This window comes from Dendrobates tinctorius, unplaced genomic scaffold (genome assembly GCF_039654945.1).
Source record: "Dendrobates tinctorius isolate UK_male_01 unplaced genomic scaffold, ASM3965494v1 ptg000022l, whole genome shotgun sequence".
NCBI classification, from domain to species: Eukaryota; Metazoa; Chordata; class Amphibia; order Anura; family Dendrobatidae; genus Dendrobates; species Dendrobates tinctorius.
In genome coordinates, this window is record NW_027361690.1 from 81367576 (window position 1) to 81391012 (window position 23437).

At 42.4% G+C, this 23437-nt stretch overlaps 1 protein-coding gene across 7 annotated transcripts in view; it reads left to right on the top strand.

Annotated features, from left to right (window-relative positions):
• The first annotated feature begins 1180 nt into the window (after positions 1 to 1180).
• Positions 1181 to 23437, top strand: part of MEF2A (myocyte enhancer factor 2A) — a 206480-nt gene continuing 184223 nt past the window's right edge. For 3 of the 7 annotated variants that reach the window (XM_073568783.1, XM_073568791.1, XM_073568788.1), the window contains exon 1: positions 1182 to 1609. The gene's annotated coding sequence lies outside the window, so the exon portion shown is untranslated. Of the gene's footprint in view, positions 1610 to 23437 lie in introns of all 7 variants that reach the window. The other 4 variants (XM_073568789.1, XM_073568793.1, XM_073568787.1 and 1 more) reach the window with 3 other exon arrangements.

Genomic DNA, 23437 nt, shown 5'->3' on the forward strand with positions numbered 1-23437 from the left:
GTGGTATAATTCACATTCCCTGAGTTTTTCCAACAAGATGGTGCACCACCACATTATGGGTGTCAGGTCCGAGCATTCCTACAAGGAATCTGACCCCCTTAGACTAGCATTTCTTCTGCGGTGTTGCTATAAGTATGTCAAGAGTGGGAGAAGAGGGTTGCATTGACAATCCAACACAATGGGCAGCACTTTGAACACATTTTATAAGTGGTCATAAACTTGTAAATAACTCATGAAAGAATAAAGATATATTAAAACCAATCACAACATTGTTTTTCTTGTCAATTTCTCAATAAGTTTGATGTGTCACATAACCATCTTCATATTGGAAAAAATAAAGTTGGATCCAAAATGGCCGACTTCAAAATGGCCACCATGGTCACCATCCATCTTGAAAAGATTCCCCCCTCCCATATACTAATGTGCCACAAACAGGAAGTTGATATCACCAACCATTCCCATTATATTTAGGTGTATCCATATAAATGGCCCACCCTGTAGATTAAAGAATAGTGGCAGAATGGAGGCCATATACCAAGACGTGGGATATATGTCAGGCTGGGGCCCGGGATAAGGGCCATATACCAGGATGATGGACATTATGGATACATATATCTTAGTTCCGCCACTGGCAGAGAGGCACAGAATACTTTGGACCAGGAGGGAACACAACATTGGTGCTACCTGGTCAGCCACGCAAGGGCCCAAGAGGGAAGGGGCCACAGCGACCTCCAGAGCAGCTTGTGTCCCAGGCAGAGGGCCCCTCATCTACGTGAGATCCCCGAGTGTCCGACAAAAGTCAGGGTCCAGACCAAAGAGAGCAATCGGGCGTCACAGAACTGGTGGAGAAGTGGGAACTAGGCACATTTTTAATTCGTGCTATATTTCCCACTATAATGCCATAGGGCACCGGACAGACGCTCCCCTACACCGGCCTCCGGTCCCCGCCCGCTGGCCGCAGCGCTCCGCCGGTTGTGACGGTCCGGAGCAGCACACGCCCCGCGCACGCCTCACCTACAGCTGACAACAACATTCACCACACCTCACGTATCCCCGCCTCCGCCGCATGATGATTGGCTAAGCTGCGCGTCTATCACTCCCCTATTTGACCGGCCCCTCCTCTTGTCTCCTGTCACTTGTGTTAGCCAATAGCCCGAGGCGACGGGACAGATGACGTCATCGGTTGCCAAGAGGAATCCAACGTGCGAGCTGTCAAGGCTAGCGACCTCATTTCTCTCCCGCCTTATCCCGTGACGGCTGCGTTGTTTATCTGTGGCCTCTCTAAAGACGGGACGTGTTCTGTGACAGGGCGACGTGATCTCCCTTTAGCCTGTTCTGGCTTTTGAGCTGCCGGTGACGTCATCAACCGGGCCTTTGGCGCGGAGTGATCCGCCCTCTTCAGACCCCCGAGTTCCAGGAGGTGAAGCGGCTGTGGCGGAGTGTCACCAAGAAGAAATTATCTAGTGTGGTGTTGAAAGTGGACGAAAAGAAGTCCGCTGAGAGCCGTGCGCTGCAGGTGAGGGCCGTGCGGAGGCAGTGCGGGGTGTGTACCAGCGGGAGGAGGACCGGAGCCAGCGCTGGAGGCAGTGACCGCACCGGCAGCACACTGGTGAGTACGGAGTGTCGGGGCGCTGCTCCTGTGCTGTCATTTGTTTTTGTAGCCTGGAGCTCTGGTTTCTGGGAAGTAATTGTGCTACCTGTTATATAGCAGCAGACCCCCAACATCCAGGAGCCGGAAACTTGCTGTGGTGGGGTTCCCACACTTTATTGCCCATATGTGGTGCCCCCTGTCCTGTCACCTACATATGTGGCTGTGGCAGCGGAGATTAGATACCCTCAGACATTATACCTCACCGTGACAGCGGAGATTAGATACCCTCAGATATTATACCTCACCGTGACAGCGGAGACTAGATACCCTCAGATATTATACCTCACCGTGACAGCGGAGATTAGATACCCTCAGATATTATACCTCACCGTGACAGCGGAGATTAGATACCCTCAGACATTATACCTCACCGTGACAGCGGAGATTAGATACCCTCAGATATTATATCTCACCGTGACAGCGGAGATTAGATACCCTCAGACATTATACCTCACCGTGACAGCAGAGATTAGATACCCTCAGACATTGTACCTCACCGTGACAGCGGAGACTAGATACCCTCAGACATTATACCTCACCGTGACAGCAGAGACTAGATACCCTCAGATATTATATCTCACCGTGACAGCGGAGATTAGATACCCTCAGATATTATATCTCACCGTGACAGCGGAGATTAGATACCCTCAGATATTATACCTCACCGTGACAGCGGAGATTAGATGCCCTCAGATATTATATCTCACCGTGACAGCGGAGATTAGATGCCCTCGGATATTATACCTCACCGTGACAGCGGAGATTAGATGCCCTCGGATATTATACCTCACCGTGACAGCGGAGATTAGATGCCCTCGGATATTATACCTCACCGTGACAGCGGAGATTAGATGCCCTCGGATATTATACCTCACCGTGACAGCGGAGATTAGATACCCTCGGATATTATATCTCACCGTGACAGCGGAGATTAGATACCCTCAGACATTATACCTCACCGTGACAGCGGAGATTAGATACCCTCAGACATTGTACCTCACCGTGACTGCGGAGATTAGATACCCTCAGACATTATACCTCACCGTGACAGCGGAGACTAGATACCCTCAGACATTATACCTCACCGTGACAGCGGAGACTAGATACCCTCAGACATTATACCTCACCGTGACAGCAGAGACTAGATACCCTCAGATATTATATCTCACCGTGACAGCGGAGATTAGATACCCTCAGATATTATATCTCACCGTGACAGCGGAGATTAGATACCCTCAGATATTATACCTCACCGTGACAGCGGAGATTAGATACCCTCAGATATTATATCTCACCGTGACAGCGGAGATTAGATGCCCTCGGATATTATACCTCACCGTGACAGCGGAGATTAGATGCCCTCGGATATTATACCTCACCGTGACAGCGGAGATTAGATGCCCTCGGATATTATACCTCACCGTGACAGCGGAGATTAGATGCCCTCGGATATTATACCTCACCGTGACAGCGGAGATTAGATGCCCTCGGATATTATACCTCACCGTGACAGCGGAGACTAGATACCCTCGGATATTATACCTCACCGTGACAGCGGAGACTAGATACCCTCGGATATTATACCTCACCGTGACAGCGGAGACTAGATACCCTCGGATATTATACCTCACCGTGACAGCGGAGACTAGATACCCTCGGATATTATACCTCGCTGTGAGATACATCTTTGTGCTGTACAGTACGTTCCTCGTCAGTATACACTATGCTCACGTGGCTCCACCACCTGCTGGGGCGAGATGTGACGTGACACCGGGTGTGGAGGTCCGCATCGTCACCCACTGCCAGTGTAAGAACCCCCGTGGCTGCAGGTAGAGCCGTACATATCGGTAATGTAACTTTCTGGGTGTTATATTGATACCTGTCAGCTCTTACTGACTGTCTCCTGGAGTGTCAGACAGTCTGCCGGATTGTGTCCCCCCAGGACAAGAGTTGCCATCCCTGGAGTGACTGACGTCCCCCATCCTTGTCGTGACGTCCCCCTGTCACGACATGTAGATGCGATCGTGTCAGATTGAAAGTCTGCGTCTCTTAATGATAATTGTTCTTTTAAAGGGAATCTGTCAGCCCTTTTTTGAGATATCATATAATGATATCATTCAATTGTGTGTCACATAAGGAGTCTCTTAGTACTTTTGCTTCCCCCTGACCCCGCACCTTTCATGCATAAATACCTTTTTTATATCAGTTCAGATGTATGTAAACTGCCGCTGTCTGGTCCGCCGGGCGGGGCTTATTCACCTGCTCCCCCCCCTCCCTACACAAGAAGAAATACATAGAGCAAGACAGGGAGGGGGGGAGCAGGTGAATAAGCCCCGCCCAGCGGACCGGACAGCGGCGGGTCATTGATTACATTTACCTATACTAGTCCGTCCCTTATACCAGACGCTGCCATCCATGTGCTGTTCATGTTTATCTCTTCAGTTTTATTTATTTTTTTTTTGTTTATGGGAAAAACTGAAACACTGATGGGAAAAACTAAAAAGCTAACCAATCACTGATGAAGATCGGTAAACACTGTTGAAAATTGTCTATTTTTTGTGTACAAGAAAAACTCTGACATCTGAATTAGTCCTTATGAATTTGCCTTTTATTTACTTCTTGGACAACCCCTTCCTTCCTAAATACTATGTTCTTCAGCTTAAAATAAAAATACCCTATACTCCCTCTGCTCTGGCGTCGTTGTTGTCAGCGCAGAGTCTCCCAGAGCTACCGTGACATTGTCACGTGAGCCCTGCAGCCTATCATTGGCCATTAATGGCCTGTGGCACTCTCTCCCATTGGACACCTGACTTTCTTCCCAGGGATTTGTGAGCTCTGCAGCCTGTTAGTGGCCTCTGTTGGGTTGCAGTGCTCATGTGACATAATAATGTTATCAACGCACCGGTGCTGGAGGTGAGTATTCATCATATTTTTATTTTCTATGGGGCACTATTGCATTTAAGAAGTTTCTGAAAATGTGTAAAATTTTGCTCTATTTTGGTTGGAAAAAATGATTTGTCCTTCAGTTGCTGTGTACAAAGCATTTATTGTGCCAGTTCTGTTCCAGGCCGTAAGCAGTTTGTGCCCCTTTATATGGCTGCATGTTGCATATAGGGAAGAATACCTAGTATTACGGCATGTTATTGGACATGCAACGCTGTAAAAATCAATGAGAAAAGCCTCCATATGAAAGGAGACACTCATAGAAATACAGTAAGGACCATTCCATTTCTGTAGGTGGTATATTACGTGTCCATAGTACAGCTGTACACATGAGCCTTAGGGACCTTGTGAATGTGCCTCCATGTAATCTGATTTCTTTCATACACCTACTCTGATCTCCAATGCTTTTCCATAATATGAGTAGTCTATCAGGTCCTGATCACATCCCGTTTATGGCTTCCAGTTGACGAATATGCCAGGAATAGTTCCCAAACTATGCCATACTATGGCAATCGTCACCCTAAGCCGCCATGTAAAATAATGTATATGTATTGTGTTTTTTTTTTTTTCTATTCCTGTATGTAATAATGTCGTCTATTGCACTAATTCATACCTTCTTCTTTTGTAATAGACTGACGTATAGTGGCCCGATGGAGGCTGACAGGACACCGTTGTTCTCCATAGGGTTCTGTTAACCCGAGGTAGGACAGTAGTGTCTTCTTGGCCTCCATCTTGATGTGTATATCAGGAGCTGAGCCCTGAACACAAGCATATAACGTGTCGTGAACCTTTACTATTGTGTTATTCATGTCTTGGTTACCAAGTATGTTTTTTGTGAAGTGTTTTAACACTACAGGCCAGAAATATCGAAAGCGTGTGCAAGAAAAGCTGGGGCAGGCAAAAAAGAAGTGCATCGTTAGTGAGCGTTAATACAGTCTCACATTTGCTCTTGCAGCATCTGTCTGAGTCGCGGCGGTATTCAGAGTCTCATTAATAATGTGACCGCCAAACAAACTGTTTAATTGGGTGACTGTGCTCCCAATGCTGCCTCGTGTAGTCACCTAGAGGTGCATCCAGATGTTCTCCTCTCCATCACTACCACAGTCACGTCTTTGGGGACAACGGCAGCGGGTAAACACATTTGATAAACAGATTTAATAGCTGGGATCAATTGAAGAAGCTTCCATCATGACATTTGTGGGTTAACCCTTTGGTGATCGCATAATAGTCAGCTGCACGTGATTTGGTGATCGGATAGTAAAAATGCCCACTGGAAGTTAGTTTCTTGTCTGAGAGAAATGTCTCCACTTTGGGACATCGGTATAAAAATTTTCCACTATTTCCTAAAAAGCTGCTTTGTGATATAGAAATTACTTCTGTAATAATCACTTAGGCCTCTTCGGTAGGTGTCTATCTTCCATTTTGGTCCTCAACATGCCAGATCCTTTGTTCTCAATGTTTTGGGCTTAGACATTTGTCATATCCTATCACAAGCAAAGAGCCCCTTTGATTATAATGGTGGGCTCTGGCTGGTTTCAGTTTTTGTGTCCTAAAATGGATAGGGAAGCATAACTCACATCCTCAGATGTGAACAGAGTCCAGGGCTGGATCTGCACAATGAGAGTAATGGCACATTTTATTGTTTTTTAGGTTTGTATATTTTTTTTTTTTTTGAGAACTAAATCTAGGAATATTTATCTTAAAATAGTTATTTAAAAAAACGCCATTAAATAAGTTTGTCCACCATTGAGAGGATAATTATTTTTGTCTTAAATGCATGCGTTTTGGACTAAATATAATTCTTGCATTAGGTTTTCATTAAAATTGTTGCACCATTTGCCTTCTGTGTGCAGCATGAGTTAGATGAGGATCCCTGAGTGAGCTTGCTCCGATTCTCTGAGAGGAGAGTTTGTAACTTTTTGCTGAGCTCCTCTCAGCTGATTTATGATTACAGACCACATCAAAGTTGAATGTGAGCCTGTAAAAGCCAGCATGTATTACAAGCCCTGTAAGCCACAGGAGCAAAAGCATCATGGCTTCTCATTCCCACGATCAGTGTTTGTACCAGTTCACTGTCGTGGATACGTATCCAATGGTGTTTTGTGGTTATAACGATTTTACTGAGGCTTGGTACTGAGAAGTAATGTGTTTGCTTGTTTTTAAGCCCAGCTACCTTAATTAACCCTTCCTACCACAGCTAATTTTTTGTTTTTGCGATAACGTTTTTTCCCTCTTATTCTTCCAAGAGCCATAAGTTTCTTGTTGACAGAGCCATATCACATATTTAGTTTTTTTTGCGGGACAAAGTTGTAATTTTGTTGGAGGCGTGCAAGGGTACTAAAGCCGTAAGGATCCTGCAATTAATTTATTTATTTTTCCTGTGCATTTTGCCACTGTCGATTCACTGTTGAAAATCCATAAAGACTATGTCCCATGTGGACAGTCCTTCAGGGTTATGTTACACTTATTACATGTTTTCTTAAACAAAAACATTTGTGCTCTTGGCTCTTTCTCTATATTAGACCTTAGTAAAGTAAGGCTGTGTGCACACGATGCAGATTTGCAGTGGATCCGCAGCGGATTTTACCGCGCAGAAACGTTGCATATCCGCATTGTGATGTACAGTAGCCTTAAAATCAATGAAAAAAAAAAAACCGCTGTGCAGACGCGCGGTTTTCCTGCGGTACAAAATCCGCAGCATGTTACTTCTTTTGTGCGGTTTTCCATCTCCCCTGTCACCAAATCCGCAGGGGGAAAATCTCAGTGGAAAACCGCACAAAAACCGCAATAAAACCGCAGGAAAAATGGAAGAAATCCGCAGGAAAAATGCAGGTCATTTGACCTGCGGATTTCTTCCATTCTGCGCGGAAAAATCTGCAGGGCTAAAAAGTCCGTCTGCACTCAGCCTAGGGTATGTGCACACGTTGCGGATTATGCTGCGGATCCGCCTCTGTGAATCCGCAAGCAGAGTACAGTACAATGTTATCCAATGGCTTTTAAAAACCGCAGTGCGCATGCTGCGGATCATTTTACCTGCAGATTTACCCGCAAATCCGCGCGTAAAAATCTGCAGCTGAATCCGCACTGTGTGCACTCGCCTTTAGGCTATGTGCCCACGTTAGTGTTTTAAACGCTCAGGAAACGGGTCTCCTTCCCAGAAAATGCACGTTTTTGCGCAAAAACAGCGCGTTTTTGATGCGATTTTTTTTATTTATTTAATTTTTTTTTCCGCGCGTCTTTTGGACTATAGGAAATAGCCAAAAACGCGGACCTAAGCGGAAGTTAATGAACATGCTGCGTTTTTTACTGCTAAGCTTAGCGGTAAAAAACGCATCCATTGGCACAAAAAGGTCAAAATGAATGGGATGCTTCTTTCAAGAGTTTTTGATGCAGTTTGACCCCGAAAAACGCATCAAAAACGCTTAAACGCAACGTGGGCACACAGCCTTAAAGAGATTTTTCACGTCCTAAGAAAATATATATTTTACCGACTCAAAAAAACAAAACCCAAATTCTGACGTACAGTGAGTCTCAAGTCACATAATATGGCTATTGGCACAGTGGCACGTGATCCTGGTAAATTTTAATTATCTTTTGTGAATATAGTGATAACCCCCAAAATATATGTGCCCACTTTGGATGTGGAAAATCAGCAGTGCTTTAAATTATTGGCGATGTGAATGAGATCTCGCAAAATATCATCCATGTGCTGCGGAGAATGTCTATCCGAGGCTGCAGATTTCCAAATCCACAGCATGTCGATAATGTGGCCAATCTTCACCGTTTCTACAGCGGTTATGGCTTGTTGGAAATTATAAACTTATATGTTGGTTTTTTCATGGGAGTGTGAGAGTTGGGGAAATGACAAAATATGTAAAGTACAGTATGTTTTGTTTTTGTTTTCATTGCTATCGTACAGATTTATTTATTTATTTTTTAAATAATCGTTAACATTTATTCCCCCAACACCACCCCACCCCAAAAGCTCCAAATCCAAGTAAGGTTTCTGTGAGTGTGCTTGCACTTGAGTAGCGTACACAGAAGATGGAAACTAAATAAATACACTTCATTGAGGCATCTGCTGCAAATATCTGATGCTTATTCTTCTGTTCTCTAGACATGTTGCAATCTATCTTCCCTTGTAATGTATTAGAAAGAGCAGGATAGATAATAAAAAGTATGAGATGGAAGTAAGAATAGTCCCTGCCGTGTATATATAGCTTATTTGCTTGGCTCACGTAGCGTGTTAGAGGAGGAACCACTGGGTTAAGTGTTTTTTCCACCCTTTATTTGTAGCACCAGTGGCACGTGTGTGCTCAGTAAATAGACGTCTGCGCCAGAGGCCCGCCTCAGATTAGAAGGGCTGGCACGCATCCTATAGGAATTTTTTTTTTTTTTTTTCTAAACTGGATGCTGTTTATAGTGTTACTGTAGCAGATATAGTATCCAATGAATGAGTAAAATATAGCAGCCATTCAAAATAACCACCCAAATAGATTTGCTCACTGTACTATGAAGGACTATTTCTGGCTGTCATATTCCCTAGGTTCCCCTTCAGTCAGCACCAGATGATTCAGGATGTTTTTAGCCTTGGAAATTCCAGCGCATTACATTCTCTTTCGATAAGAGATCGTCTTAAAGTTTATTTTAATTTGCCGTCCATCGGTCGGTCTTATGAGTCTCTAGAAGGAAAGGTGCTCCATATCTGCAGATAATGCACACATCACAACCGGTAGTTGTAACGTCACCTGCCCCACTCACCTCACAATGCAGAATTGTGCGCAACCTGGATAACTTGCACTCTGAAGAAGAAAAAAAACACATCGTAAATTGACCTGCGATGCAGATTAGTAATGCAGTGAAAGGGTAAAAGCTTCAGCAAATCTGTGGCCCTTTTAGTACTAAATACTCAACTTCAGTGAGTTTTGTATTCTGCATCAGTCCCAAAAAGATGTATCCTCCGACATCTAAATTCCCTAATGGAAAATATGGGTGTCATATGCCATATTTAAGGGAATGTGTCATTACCAAATGGCCTATTTGTTTAAATTGGGTCTTTATCTTATGTCTAAAAACATTTTTTACATTTTTGCTACAGATTCCCGTATCAATTTTATATATTGAAGAGAAAAAAAATACATAGGACACTTAGGCTAATACTAGATTTATACTTCCTGTTTTTCTGTAAGACATTTCCGTAGTCTCATTATCATCACAGACAAGGTTTCACCACTATATGCATTAGATAACATTCCCTTTTTATGTATTTTATTACATAATTTTCTTTTTCTTTTTCCATGTAATAACTGTAATAAATTAGTGATCCCACACTGCATTTCACTTGGTGGGTTTTGCCACTACCTGTTTATTCTATTTTTAAATTTTGACCATAAGTGATCCATAACGTGTATACTGGTAATGATATGTCTCCCAGTATAGTCCTATCAAGGTAGTACAATTGTCCTGTACCTGTTATAAGTGTACGATATAGCCTTTTACAGCTTGTATTTCCAGTGTTGTTTGCCAGTTTTACCAGATTTCTTAACTTTTTTTTTTTTTTTTAATTTCTCCTTTCAAAACTTTTTACTCTTTGGATTATTAAGTCAGGGCTAAAGACTTGATGGGAAAAACCCATTGCAGATTCTGCCACCGATTTAATCTTCACGTCACAGAGGGTAGAATCCGCAGACATAATAGACGTGCCTTGTATTTTTTTTTCTCGCAACACGTGGACATGTTTTGTTTAGATATCCTCTTTCTACTATCGTTCATCTTCCACCCACAATTCTGGGTGGAGAATTTTCACTTTTTTTTTTTTTTGCTACATTTGAACATACTCGATGTTTAATTTGCAATGGTTTTAAAATGAAACTAGAACAGTTTCTATCAAACTGCAATCAGACTTTTCAATGCCATACTTTACCTGTTCAAGTCAATGGGAAAATTTACAGAAACAATTAAGGTAACGGTGTTCTCTGCCAAAATGTTGGCTCCGTTTGTAAAACTGTCTTTTTAATTGGGATTGCTGGCTGTTTTATGGGATGCTGTGATATTGTTGATCTTTCCTTAGGATTGGCCTTCAATATCCAATTAGTGGGAGTCTTAAGGCCCCGTTACATTTAGCGATGCACCATCGATCCCGACAACGATACGACCCGGTCAGGATCACTGGTGCATCGCTAAATGGTCGCTAGTGAGCTGCCAAACAGGCAGATCTCACAGCGACGCAGCTGCGGTCGTTACTTACCTTTCACACGCAGCGATGCTGACGTCCTCCCGCCCGCGTCCACACATCGCTCGTCGGCGCCAGCAGGAAGCGCCCGACGAGAAATTGACCTGGCCGATCTCGTGCGATCAGCGACAGACAGCGGGGGAGCCGGTCGGAGGTAAGTATCACACATAGCGATATCGCTAGCAATATCGCTGCTGCATCACAAAATCGGAGACGCTTTAGCGATATTGCTAGCGATATCGCTATGTGTAAAACCCCCTTTACTCCTTGCAGTGCTTTACTATAAGGGTACCGTTACACTTAGCGATGCACGAGCGATCCCGACAAAGATATGGATCGCTGGTGCATCGCTAAGTGGTCGCTAGTGAGCTGCCACACAGGCAGATCTCACCAGAGACATAGCAGCGGTCGGGGGTCGCTACTTGCCTGTCAGACGCGACGATCCTGACGTCCTCCCGCCTGCGTCCACGCGTCGCTTGTCGGCGCCACAGGAAGCCCAGCAGGAAGCGCCCGACGAGAAATGGTCCAGGACCTTCTCGCTCGATCAGCGATAACCAACGGGGGAGCCGGTCGGAGGTAAGTATCACATCTAGCGACATCGCTATGTGTAACGGTCGCTTACGTGCTGCTTCTCTTCTGTTGGTATATTGGCACAGCACCAACCATTGGGGTAGTGACTTTGCCTGGCATTGCAGCACAGTCTGATCCTCCTGAGTGATGCTGACCACTAGGATCAGACACCAGTGCTACAAAATGTACAGGCCTAATAAATAATGGAGAGGACGTGATGCTCACTGGAGCACCACAACCCCTTTTAATAAACAGGTGACTATATTGGGGGAGTCAAAACCCCTCCCTCTTATATTTTACCCTACCCAAAAGACCTCCATACACATTAGATGAAAGTTGGCTTAGCCCGCAAATTTAAGCACAGCTGACTGACTCACTGTTTTCAGTGGAGATAGCCCTCTGTCAAAGGTATCTAGCTTCTGCTTTCTCCTCTCTCCCCATTGAAAACATAATTGCTTGACCAACCACATGTGTCTGATAAATTGACACCATGAGATCTTGATCGTGTAGTCCTGATAGTTGCCATTGCAGTTCACGGCTCAATAGCGCCTTAGAGTGTGCCGGCTATAGCGGCCTGTTTAGAAGTTTTCAAAATTTAGGTGGTAAAAATAAACTTCTTCATTCCTGTTATGCCACTTTGTATTACGGTCATTCCTGAATAGAACATGAATGGTTAATGAGCTACCTGAAAGCAATTTTGAATACATTGAGGGGTGCCATTTTTAAAATGGTATCAATATATAGGACTCCCAAAGTCACTTCAAAACTGAATAGGTCCCCATAAAAATAAGTTTTGTAAACTTCCTTGAAAAATTACTGCTTCATTTTGTAAACCTTCTAAAATGCTAACAAAATAAAATAACATTTTACAAATGGTGCTTATGTATAGCCAATATGAGGGAAATGTCATTTATTATTGTTTTTGTATGGTATGACTGGATTAAAGGAATAATCATTCAAAGTTTGAAAATTGCAATTTTTTTTTTTTTTTTTTTTTTTTTTTTTTTTACTTTTGTCAAATTTCCGATCATATTTATTAAAAAAATGCAAAACGTGGCAACCTAAATTTACCATTATCATAAAGTGTAATGTGTCACGAAAAACAGTCTCTGCATCCCTGGGATATGTTGAAGCATTCCAGAGTTATTACTGTATAAAGAGACACATGTCAGATTTTTAAAAAATTGTCCCTGTCACTAAGGGGTTAAAAGTACCTCCTACAATTTGTTCTTCTCCACTGATTCTGGAACAGTCATTTATTTTTTTTTTTCTGTGCCCCTCTGTTCCAGTGTTTTGCCCCCTGGTAAGAAAGATGCAAATTTCCCCTTCAATAAACTGGGCGTGTAGCACCGAGCTTCTCTGTGGGCTTTTACTTTTTGTCCTCTGACGCTGGCCAATCAAAATACAGCCGCATCCACAGAGACGCACTGTGGTATACCTGCAGGTTGTTGAAGGGAAAATTTGCATCTTCATTAAAGGGTGGCTTGACTTTGGAACAGAGAGGCACAGAAGAAAAAGTGGAACTGTTCCTGAATCAGTGGAGCAGCACAAATTGGAGGAGGGGTACGCAGGTTAAGTCATAAAAATCCAATGTAAAGTCTCCTTTAAAGATAGTTCATCAATATTAAAAACTTGGAAATCCCAGTGGCGTGACATTTTTTTTTTTCAGTTGGTGAGAATGTCAGGTCTTGGACATACAATATATAATATAATAACTAAGACGTGTAGAATTACCACCATGAAACACATTTTGACACCTCCAGTATTCCCTTAGATCTGTAGCTATGGGGACTATTGGCTCAAATGGATGACTTTGGTTAAGATGGAGACTAACATCCATGAGTAACAGTGATCGGTTGCTTCAGTTCTCTGGCTCATCGGGTCAGAGGGCATCATGGTGACTAAAGTTCTACATGGCACAGACTAAATCGGCTTGAAAGGGAAAACTGGCATCCTTTACCTGTGAAGAGTAGTAATGTCATCTGTCTTCAAAATGTACTTTATTCCAGAGAAAACACAGAAAACGTCTTGAGCCTCTGCACCTGCACAAGGGGCACGTTATAGTCGCATGCTCGCCTGTGGTTTGCAGTTGTTAATTCCTGTTTCATTTGCAGCTTGTCTCTTCTCTTATCTCTTACCAGAATACAAGTACTGATCCTCATTAGTCTTTACAGTAAAGTGATACCAGTTCTTTTGGTCTTTTCATCGTTCTGTTCTGGGGTTATGGTTAATACTGAATTTCCGTAATCTGCTTCTATACTTATAAAATGATTTACAAAATTTCCTGTTCTTTGTTTTGGTGTCTGTAAATTTCAGTTTTCTAACAGACACAATATGCTCTCCCCGCACCACCAAATGGTTCACATTTTGTCGCCACTGGGGTGAAAATGATGATTTTGACAATTGCAAGATGGAACCTGTTGCATTGATTGGCACTGATCTTTAGATATGAAGCTATGGGAGCAAAACACATGTGTAAGTTCTTATTGTTGGACATTCTCCCTTTATGTCCCATACACATAGTGCTGAAAGTGAGCACAGAAGAATAAATGCGTTTTGATTATAAAATCCCTGACATTTTCATTATTCGTGTGGATTTTGCATAGAAATGTGGCAGAGAAGCCGCATTGATAAGATTATGGCACAATCCGGCATGCCCCCCCCAACCTCCTGATGAGTCACATTGAATGATAGTGGGGCTAACATGCATGAATGAGCTGGCACTTCTCTCTGCACCAGAACTTTGGATTTTTCCAGGTGAAATCCTGAAATGTGGATTTAACCTTATCACGGCTGCCCAATAGGTGGTCGTCCGGCAGTAGTGCATCGCATGACTGACAGCATGCTTCTTACTGATGTACCAGAAGGGTTTGATGTCTAGATGGTGCAGGTATAAATATTGGAGTTGGATAGATTGGGATTACGCACCGTGCATATTTTCAGTAGGTCTGGAATCTGTTGTAGATGTGAAAAAAATGCTCCTTTCCGGTTTAGGAAACAACATAAAATAAGTCTAATCTCTAGATAAGGCCAATGATACTGGTAGAAGGTGGTTTCTGTTCAAAGTGTAAATCACGCTTCTGGCCTAGAGTGAATGGTGATTGCAGAATCCCAGTGCGCCAATTGCTTGAGATGATCATCGCAAATAATCCATGTTGCCCTAGGCTCCTTTTGTGTGAATGAATTTTTTTTTTCATATTCCATATAACATAAAATCTGCCACTGTCGATCTGTGACCAGACACCGACAGATTTGGCTTGTTCATAAACATCACGTGATAGTGGTATTGGCCTCATGCAGTCGCACCATTACATTCCCAAATATTGCTAGTTGTGAGTCCCAAGTGACCTCTGATATTAGTTTCTGTATTTTTTTTCTTTCTCTTTTAGGGTATGTATCCATGTAGCAGAAAACGCGGTACGTTTTTACATAAGCAGCAAAAAAATCTGCAACGTAGATTGATCTCCACAGCGTATTAATGTATCCCGTGGACGTCAGTGCGTATTTTACTTTTTTGCATTTACATTGCAACTTTTTAACAACCATATCCAAAGTGGCATTTGGCACTGTGGGATGTGCGTTGACATCGCCTTTTGTGTCTACAGTCAAAAAGCAATTTTGGGAGGTTTAGTGGTGAAATCATGGGAATCTTTTTAGCGCATTTACGCTTGTGTTGTAATTGCATTAGTAAATCTTTCCAATAGCTGTGTGCACAGGGCAGAAATTACCAGAATGCAATCAGATTTCTGTCTCTGAGGACTTCTCTTCTCCACTCGCAGCTTGTGTTCTGTAGTTGAAAACGCATCTCATAAAATTGGAAAACAAATGTCCTGGGACAACACGAGATAAAAATCTGTTGCGAGGAGGTTAGGACTATGAGGCTACTTTCCCACATAACAATTATGCTTTGGAATCAGATGCTACTTAAAAAGATTCTTCTGGAGCCCTCATCTTGGAAAACTACAAATATATTGAAGTCTTAAGGCCCCTTTACATTTAGCGATGCACCAGCGATACGACCTGGTCAGGATTGCTGGTGCATCGCTAAATGGTCGCTAGTGAGCTGCCAAACAGGCAGATCTCACAGCGATGTAGCAACGCAGCAGCGGTCGTTACTTACCTTTCAGACGCGGCAATCCTGACGTCCGCGTCCATGCGTCGCTCGTCGGCGCCAGCAGGAAGCGCCCGACGAGAAATGGATCCGGCCGATCTCGCGCGGTCAGTGACAGACAGCGGGGGAGCCGGTCAGAGGTAAGTATCACACATAGCGTGACGCTTTAGCGATATCGCTATGTGTAAAGGCCCCTTTAGAGAAATCTGGAGCATTTGAAATGGATTACATATTTAATTACATTTCTCAGAAAACTGGAATATTTTTTTCTGGGGTCCTGATTTGAATACTCTCCTTGTAGTGGCGCTGTTTCAGCAATGTTGAGACTACTGTTCCCAGTGGGTGATGTGACATTGTTGCCATGTGCCAGTAGTCAATCTGGTGACTACAGCTGATCAATATTTTGTCAGGATTGACTTCCGCTCTGATGATGACACATGGTGAATGCTGCAGCTGACGAGCGGCCGCACATTGGCTGCAATCGGCATGTGATACATTAAGTCACATCACTCTCCTGGAACGGCAGCACTGCTGGTGATTAGGCGTTTTGTTTTTTTAGCGTTCTGGACTCTAAATAACTGTGGTTGACAACACCCTTAATATACATGTTATAATCTTGAGAAAATGGTGATGAGCATCAGGAGGCTTCAGGATATTGACCAGACATTGCCTTGTACAAACCTTCATCGATGGGCCGTAATTGTTAGGCTACGTGCACACGCTGCGGATTCCGCTGCGGTTTCGCAGCGGTTTTGGCCGCTGTGGACCCGCAGCAGTTTTAGCTGCGGTGTACAGTACCATTCAAATGAATGGTAACCAAAATCCGCTGTGTAGACGGTGCGGATTTATCCGCGCGGTTTTCCTGCGGTTTTGAAACCGCAGAAAGAATTGACATGTCAATTCTTTCTGCGGAATACGCAGCGGTTTCCGATCTCCACCATTGTGGAGATGGTGAAACCGCAGGACCAAACCGCAAATAAACCGCAGGTCTTTTGACCTGCGGTTTTATCTGCGGTTTTTGCAAAATCCGCGCGGATGAATCCGCAGCGGATTCCGCAGCGTCTGCACACACCCTTACAGTTGTCAGTGGTCCTTGCGAAATACCAAATAACAAGTCCCCACATTGCTTACTGCTGTGATAAAGCTGTCCTCCTACCCTCACCTTCCATGGTTCTTTAACATAGAATAAGTCAAACATGTAAAGAGTTTTTACCATCAGTTTTTCTCACATGACAAAATGAAAATTGACTACTGATAGAGATTTCGCAAGCTTTTCCTGTTGTGAAAAGCGGACAGCATGAGGATGTCATCGGAGTGCTGTTCTATTTTTTCACGGATCTTTAGACTTTGGCAAGTTAGGTGTGTGACTTGGCTCAAAATCCAATGTACAAAATTAGAATATCATCAAAAGGTAATTTATTTCAGTTCTTCAATAGAAAAAGTGAAACTTATATTCTATAGAGTCATTACTAACAGTGTGATCTATTTCAAGTGTTTATTTCTGTTAATGTTGATGATTATGGCTTACAGCCAATGAAAACCCAAAAGTCATTATCTCAGTAAATTAGAATACTTTATAACACCTGCTTGAAAAATGATTTTAAATTCCAAAATGTTGATCTACTGAAATGTATGTTCAATAAATGCACTCAATACTTGGTAGGGGCTCCTTTTGTATCAGTGACTGCATCAATGCGGCGTGGCATGAGTTGATCAGCCCGTGGCACTGCTGAGGGGTTATGGAAGCCCAGGTTGCTTTGATTGCAGCTTTCAGCTCGTCTGCATTGTTGGGTCTGGTGTTTCTCATCTTCCTCATTGGACATTGGTCTGAATGCAGTCCGATTTTTAATTGGATTACATTCGTCTGATTTAATCGTAAGTGGGAATGAGCTCTTGATGTCGATAGTGTGCGAGTTTCTATTCCACTCGCAATCATCACTGTAAGATGTCTTTTATAAAAAGGAAAAATGCTCCAAATCTATAGAGCTCCCGCACAGTGCCGTATTGTGGTTGTCTGGTAGATGACAATTCACAGCGAAATATTAGTGAGATTTGCAGATGCAATGTGCGCCGATGAATGTTTGTACCATTTATTTTTTGCCTTCCTATTCCCATTTATCCAGTCCATGTGCCATACCAAGACATATGGATACCGTAGAGCAGTGTTTCTCAACTCCAGTCCTCAAGACCCACCAACAGGTCAAGTTTTCAGGATATCCTTAGCATTGCACAGGTGATTTCAACACCTGCTCAAGCATTAATTCCATCACCTGTGCAATACTAAGGAAATCCTGAAAACATGACCTGTTGGTGGGTCTTGAGGACTGGAGTTGAGAAACACTGCCGTAGAGGGTGGTCCTTTGCTGGAGACTCTCTAAATGAGCTAGTGACAAAAACCATTAACAGTACAAACTACAAAAAAAAAATAATTACTGAAAAATAAGAATAAGGCAACTCTTTTTTTTTTCATCAGAGAATGTTTTACTGGGGTCTTGGAAGCCAAACCTCCATATTAAAGACCCCCTCTCACAATAGAAATATAGTCCGTAAAGATGGCTGCTATTCTGCTAGGCTCCAGCCATGTATGGCTCTAACAGCCGTTCATCTGATTGACCACCATGCAATACCGAATATGCAGCAGCCAATGACAGAGAGAGACATGATTGGCAAAATCAGCTGGGTCCTAGACATAATGGAAGATTCACTAAACTTGAAGTTTTATATTCTCTAACACTTTTAGTAAGATGCATCACACCTATTAAGTCTGGCCCCCTTGTTCCCAGCAGGCTTTCCTCTATGCTTGGCTGTTATGGGCATTGGTTTGCAATTTTTGGCAACTTCTGGTGCAAATTTTAATAAATCCAAGGTAAAGATGTTGCTCACCCCTCTCCCTTTCTTCTCACTATGTATGCGCCTGATTGCGCTTTTCTGAGTTTACATTGCACATAGACACATAATGGCAGAAAACTAAGGAATGAAATATGATGTACAATTAAACTAATGTATCAAGCAGTGAGCTTTTATACCAGAATTACAATTAACCAGGTTATTAATTTAATTATTTTCTATGGTTTTTGAGATCTGATGGCTTTTGAATTTTACATTAAGGTTAGATATCAATCATGACCAAGTCTCAGGGCTGTGGAGTCGGAGTCGTGGAGTCGGAGTTAGTTTTGGTTGGAGTCGGAGTCGGTAGAAATGTTCCGACTCCAGCTTTAAAAAAAATGTATTAATATTTCATAATTGAACTTTCATATGAATTTTATAAATGTTACTCAAATATATATGTTCTATCAAACTATGAACAACAGTGATAAGCAGTTCTGCTGGAGATAGAGACATTTCTTACTTCTTGTGTGTCACTGTTCTCCACGGCCCTTATCTAATCTTATACTTGGTTAACCTCATGCTGCCCCAACCCCCCTACTTACAATGTATGAAACTGAAAGTGAAAATGTGTTGCAAATTCTTAGTAGTAAAGCTCCTCCTCTAGACTAGATCATACTAGGTGTGCGTCTTCCAAGCATCTCACAGCTGCCTGCTACTCAGAAGAGGAAGACTGTAAGAAGTATTATCCTTTCAACAAACTTTGCATCAGTTAACTGTGAGTACATGAGGAATAATAACAGTATTACTGACCACTATATCAGTTGTACGACCTGGCAATAATTTTGCACAATTGTTTTTAGGAAAAACAATTGTCATTTGGATTGTGAATGCAGAATTAAAAACCTGAGAATGTCAAAGAAGCATCACATTAAATCAGCTGTATTTGAACATTTCACCATCACTCAAGATAGAAAACATTATGTCTGTCAGTGTATGACAAATGATCCAGACGAAAACAAATGCTGTGAAGCCAAGATGAGTGCATATTCAGGCAAAGATAAAAATGCTCCTACCAGAGCTTCTAATCTAAAGAGACATTTACAGCGCTTTCATCCAGAAGTACTGAAAGCAGTGGATGAGAGAGACTGCATCCAAACCAATGAACCAGTGCCCAGCTCTTCCAGCCAAACAAAGGAGCAGAGAACTTTGCAGCCATCAGTTGCAAGATATTTTGTCAGTGACAAAGTTACTGTGACAATGACAGTAGATACATTTAAAAAACAGATCATAGAGCTTGTTGTAAAGGATAGTGTGCCTATTTCATTATTTTCACGACCAGCTTTTATGTGTCTGAATGGGGAAATGGCCCGCAAGCTTGGTGTTTCTCTGGAGAGAGAGAGAGTATTAGAAAATTAGTAATCGAAGAAGCTTTTAAACAAAAGGAAGAACTTAAAAAAACTCTCAAGGGACGTTTTCTGTTTCTTAAAATGGATGCCTGCACACGTCACAGAGTGAACTATTTTGCCATCAATGTCCGATTTGTTTGTGACAAAAATGAAATAGTTACCAAGACATTGGCAGTAAAAGACACCAAAGCTCATCACACCAGTGAGTTTCTCCAGGTCTTGGTGGAAAAGGTTCTGCAAGACTATGAACTTAAAAAAGAGCAAGTTCTCTCTGTCATAACTGACAATGCTTCAAATATGATAAGTACTATTAAGCTAATGAATGAGAGTAATGATGGTGACCAGCAGCTAGAAGAACATTCTGGGTCCACAGACACAGAAATGTTTGAAATAGAGGAACACAGTATTGTAACTGAGGAGCAAACTGAAGTTGCTTCAGATGAACAGCAACATGATAGTTTAGATGATCTTGTTGAAACTGTGTCAATATGTTCTTTCATTCATCACATGCGCTGTGTTGTGCATACGCTACAGCTGGCTATAAGAGACAGTCTGCAAGAAGGACATGCTGCTGCACTGATTGGCAAGGTGAGAAAATTGGCTACTGTTGCCAGAACCCCTAAAGTTGACTCAATTTTGAAGAGACGTGCTGGAAAAGGGGCAATTATTGATCAAGCCACACGATGGGGCAGTACTTACTTAATGATTCAGCGCTTGGTTGAACTGAAAACCTTTCTTGTAGACATGGCTAACCCTCAACTGACGCTAAATGAAAGTCAGTGGAATCAGGTGACTGAGCTGGAAAAATTGCTAGAGCACCCATTTACAGTTACTAAAAAATTACAAGCAGAGGACTTAACTCCAGGTATTTTCTTAAAGGAGTGGAAGAACCTGATGTTTCGCCTGTCCCAAAGAGGAGGGTTAATTGCAAGTGGCATTGCTACATCAATGAAACGGAGAGAGGAGCTACTATTACAAAATAACATTCTTTTGGCAGCTGTTTATGTAGACCCAATGCATCGGATTCTTCTAGATGATCAACAGCTAAGTAAAGGAAAAGAAGCTCTGTTTGAAATAGCAGTAAGGGTGAAAGGGTTGCAGAACAGTCAGGAGGAACAAGAAGAATTTGGTCGTCCTGCCACATCTTCACCCTCATCATCAACTGAAGAATTTAATTTCGAAAAATGTTTGGATCACAAGGACCGTGCAAAGCGTTCCCGCATAGAAGAAGAGTCATCCCCATCAAGGAACACAGCCAGTACATTTCAGCAGAATTTTTCATGTGCACTAAAAGAAATTGAGAAATTTGACCGTTCATCAAAAATAATAAGCGATTCCTCTGTATCCTGACATTGTCAGAGATGTTGCCCGAGTGGTTACTGCTTTGCCACCAACACAAGTTAGTGTAGAGAGGTTGTTCTCTGCTCTCAAAATAATTAGATCAGATTTGAGGGCATCCATGAAGGAGGATCTGACAGAGGCAATACTTTTTCTGAGGACAAATTTATAGATTTCTTCTTATTAACTGCATAAAAGTGTTTATTGCATATTTACTTACAGTTTATAAAAGTTATTTGCTATATTCTAATTGTATTCTAATAAATGTAGTTTTTGCTCTAAGTGGTCTGATTACTTATATGATGGTGAGAAACTGAATAAGCACGATGTTTAATATTTTACAACAGTAAATTTGTTGTTATGAATTGGCCATTTATGAAGGAGTCGGAGCCGGAGTCGGAGCCTGATAAAATCCAGGAGTCGGAGTCGCAACTGTGGCTTACCGACTCCACAGCCCTGCCAAGTCTATCACCTCTTGTCTGAAGTTCTAGATTGGAGAGTAGTGCTGCTGTACTTGGCTCGCTGAAAATTGCCCAAACTTATCCATTGGAGTAACTAATGTCACCGACATCACTCACTGACAACAAGTAGAGAAAAGGTGACTGTGTAAGATTTACAGGCATTCACTTTCTTTTTGCCGCAGAGCTGGATTCACTGGATGCTAATGATAACTGTTTATATTAATGAAAAGTGGTAATGCACCAGTGCCAGTGATTCTGTGTTGGGGCATTGGCACCACGGCGTCCGGGAACTAGTGTGGAATCCAGAACCCTTTGGGGCCTCTCGGGATATCTGCTGCCGAGCAAAAAGTATTCATGTAACTTCTAATGAACTGCAAAGCCTGAGATATGTTAACTGTGTGTAGTACACATCCCGGGTAATGACCTTGAGTGACTAACTCTCACAACAGCACATTATGAATCCCAAGGATAGAGGACACACAAGTTCAACTAGCATTACTTTTTTGGTTCTGTCTTGTCATATGTCACTTAAGAGAACCACACGAAAAAATCCTGGTGCACATCATCTGCTCTCTGGAGTTCACACTGAGAGCGGAAAATGCCCTACTACACCTGAGATTACCAGCCTTGTGCGAGGGAATAGAAATCTGCAGAGTGCCAACCTACGCTGCACATGTTATCGCAGATTTCTCACTTTTTTTAATGTATCATTTGCACAAAAATATCCACATCCATTTTTAGCTAATCTATTTCCCGCACCCGAAAAGTTTAACGCGCAACATGCTTTTTAAGGCTGTGTGTGCACATTTAGTAGTTGCAGCAGATTTTTCTGCTGCAAAATACAGAGTGTTAGCAGGAAAACTGCGTAAAATATAGTTGTAGTTGCCGCGTTTTGACGTGATTTTGATGCCTTTTACTTGCATTTTTTTCCCGTTCACTTAAATGTGTGAAAAATTGCAGCAAAAAAAAAACAACACTGAAAGAATTGACCTACTGCAGAACTGAAAATTAATCAAATCTACAAGGAAAAAAAACCAAAGCAGCATGTACAGGAGATTCAAAAATCCTCAGTCACTTTGCTGGTGCTGACTCCTATTTGCTTATATGTGAAACCCATGTTAGACCTCGGTTAGATGTTCATTTTCTTTTCTTTTTTTTCCTCGTATGTGAAAGAAAAAGATGAACCGATTTTCATCAATGTTTTGGATTAGATTCTCATCAGTGCTTTAGTCAGTGTGTCCATTTTTACGGTCTGTGTTCTGTCCGTGAAAAACACAGAACGTGTACATGATTCATGGACATTTGAAGGAAGCGTTGGTTCTTTTGCTGTTTAGAACAGAAAACTCAATTCTTGGGCTTGTGTTTCTAGAGCAGCGCCTCATGGGAGATCAGATACCTTAGATCGAATTCAGATGTCCATGTATCACTTTCAAAGTACAGATAGTGAATCTCAAAGCGGCCATGGGTCTCCTGACCTAACCTTGACTGCTTTGTCTAGTTTGGGTGATGAAACCCACGGTTGGCCCATGCTCGGACAGTGATTAACAGACATCTGAATTTGGCTCAAACTCTATCATGTTGATGTGATACGATTCTCTCGCATGAGAATCGTATCACACCGGTCTGGAGTAGATGGAGAACTGTTTCTCCATCTTCTCCATTGTCTCTGCCCGCGTAACTCAGACTGCACTAAGATGACATCCGAGTGCAGTCCAATGTTTTACACGCACACAAATACTTGTAGAAGTGCGCATAGTCCGATATGGGATGCACTTGCAGCATGCTGTGATTTTTTTTAAAATATTTTTTTCCTCATGCTGAATCCCTGCCCCATAGTATAACCATGGGGCTGAGTGCTATCATATAAAACGTCATATAGCACTCGGCCATGTTGTA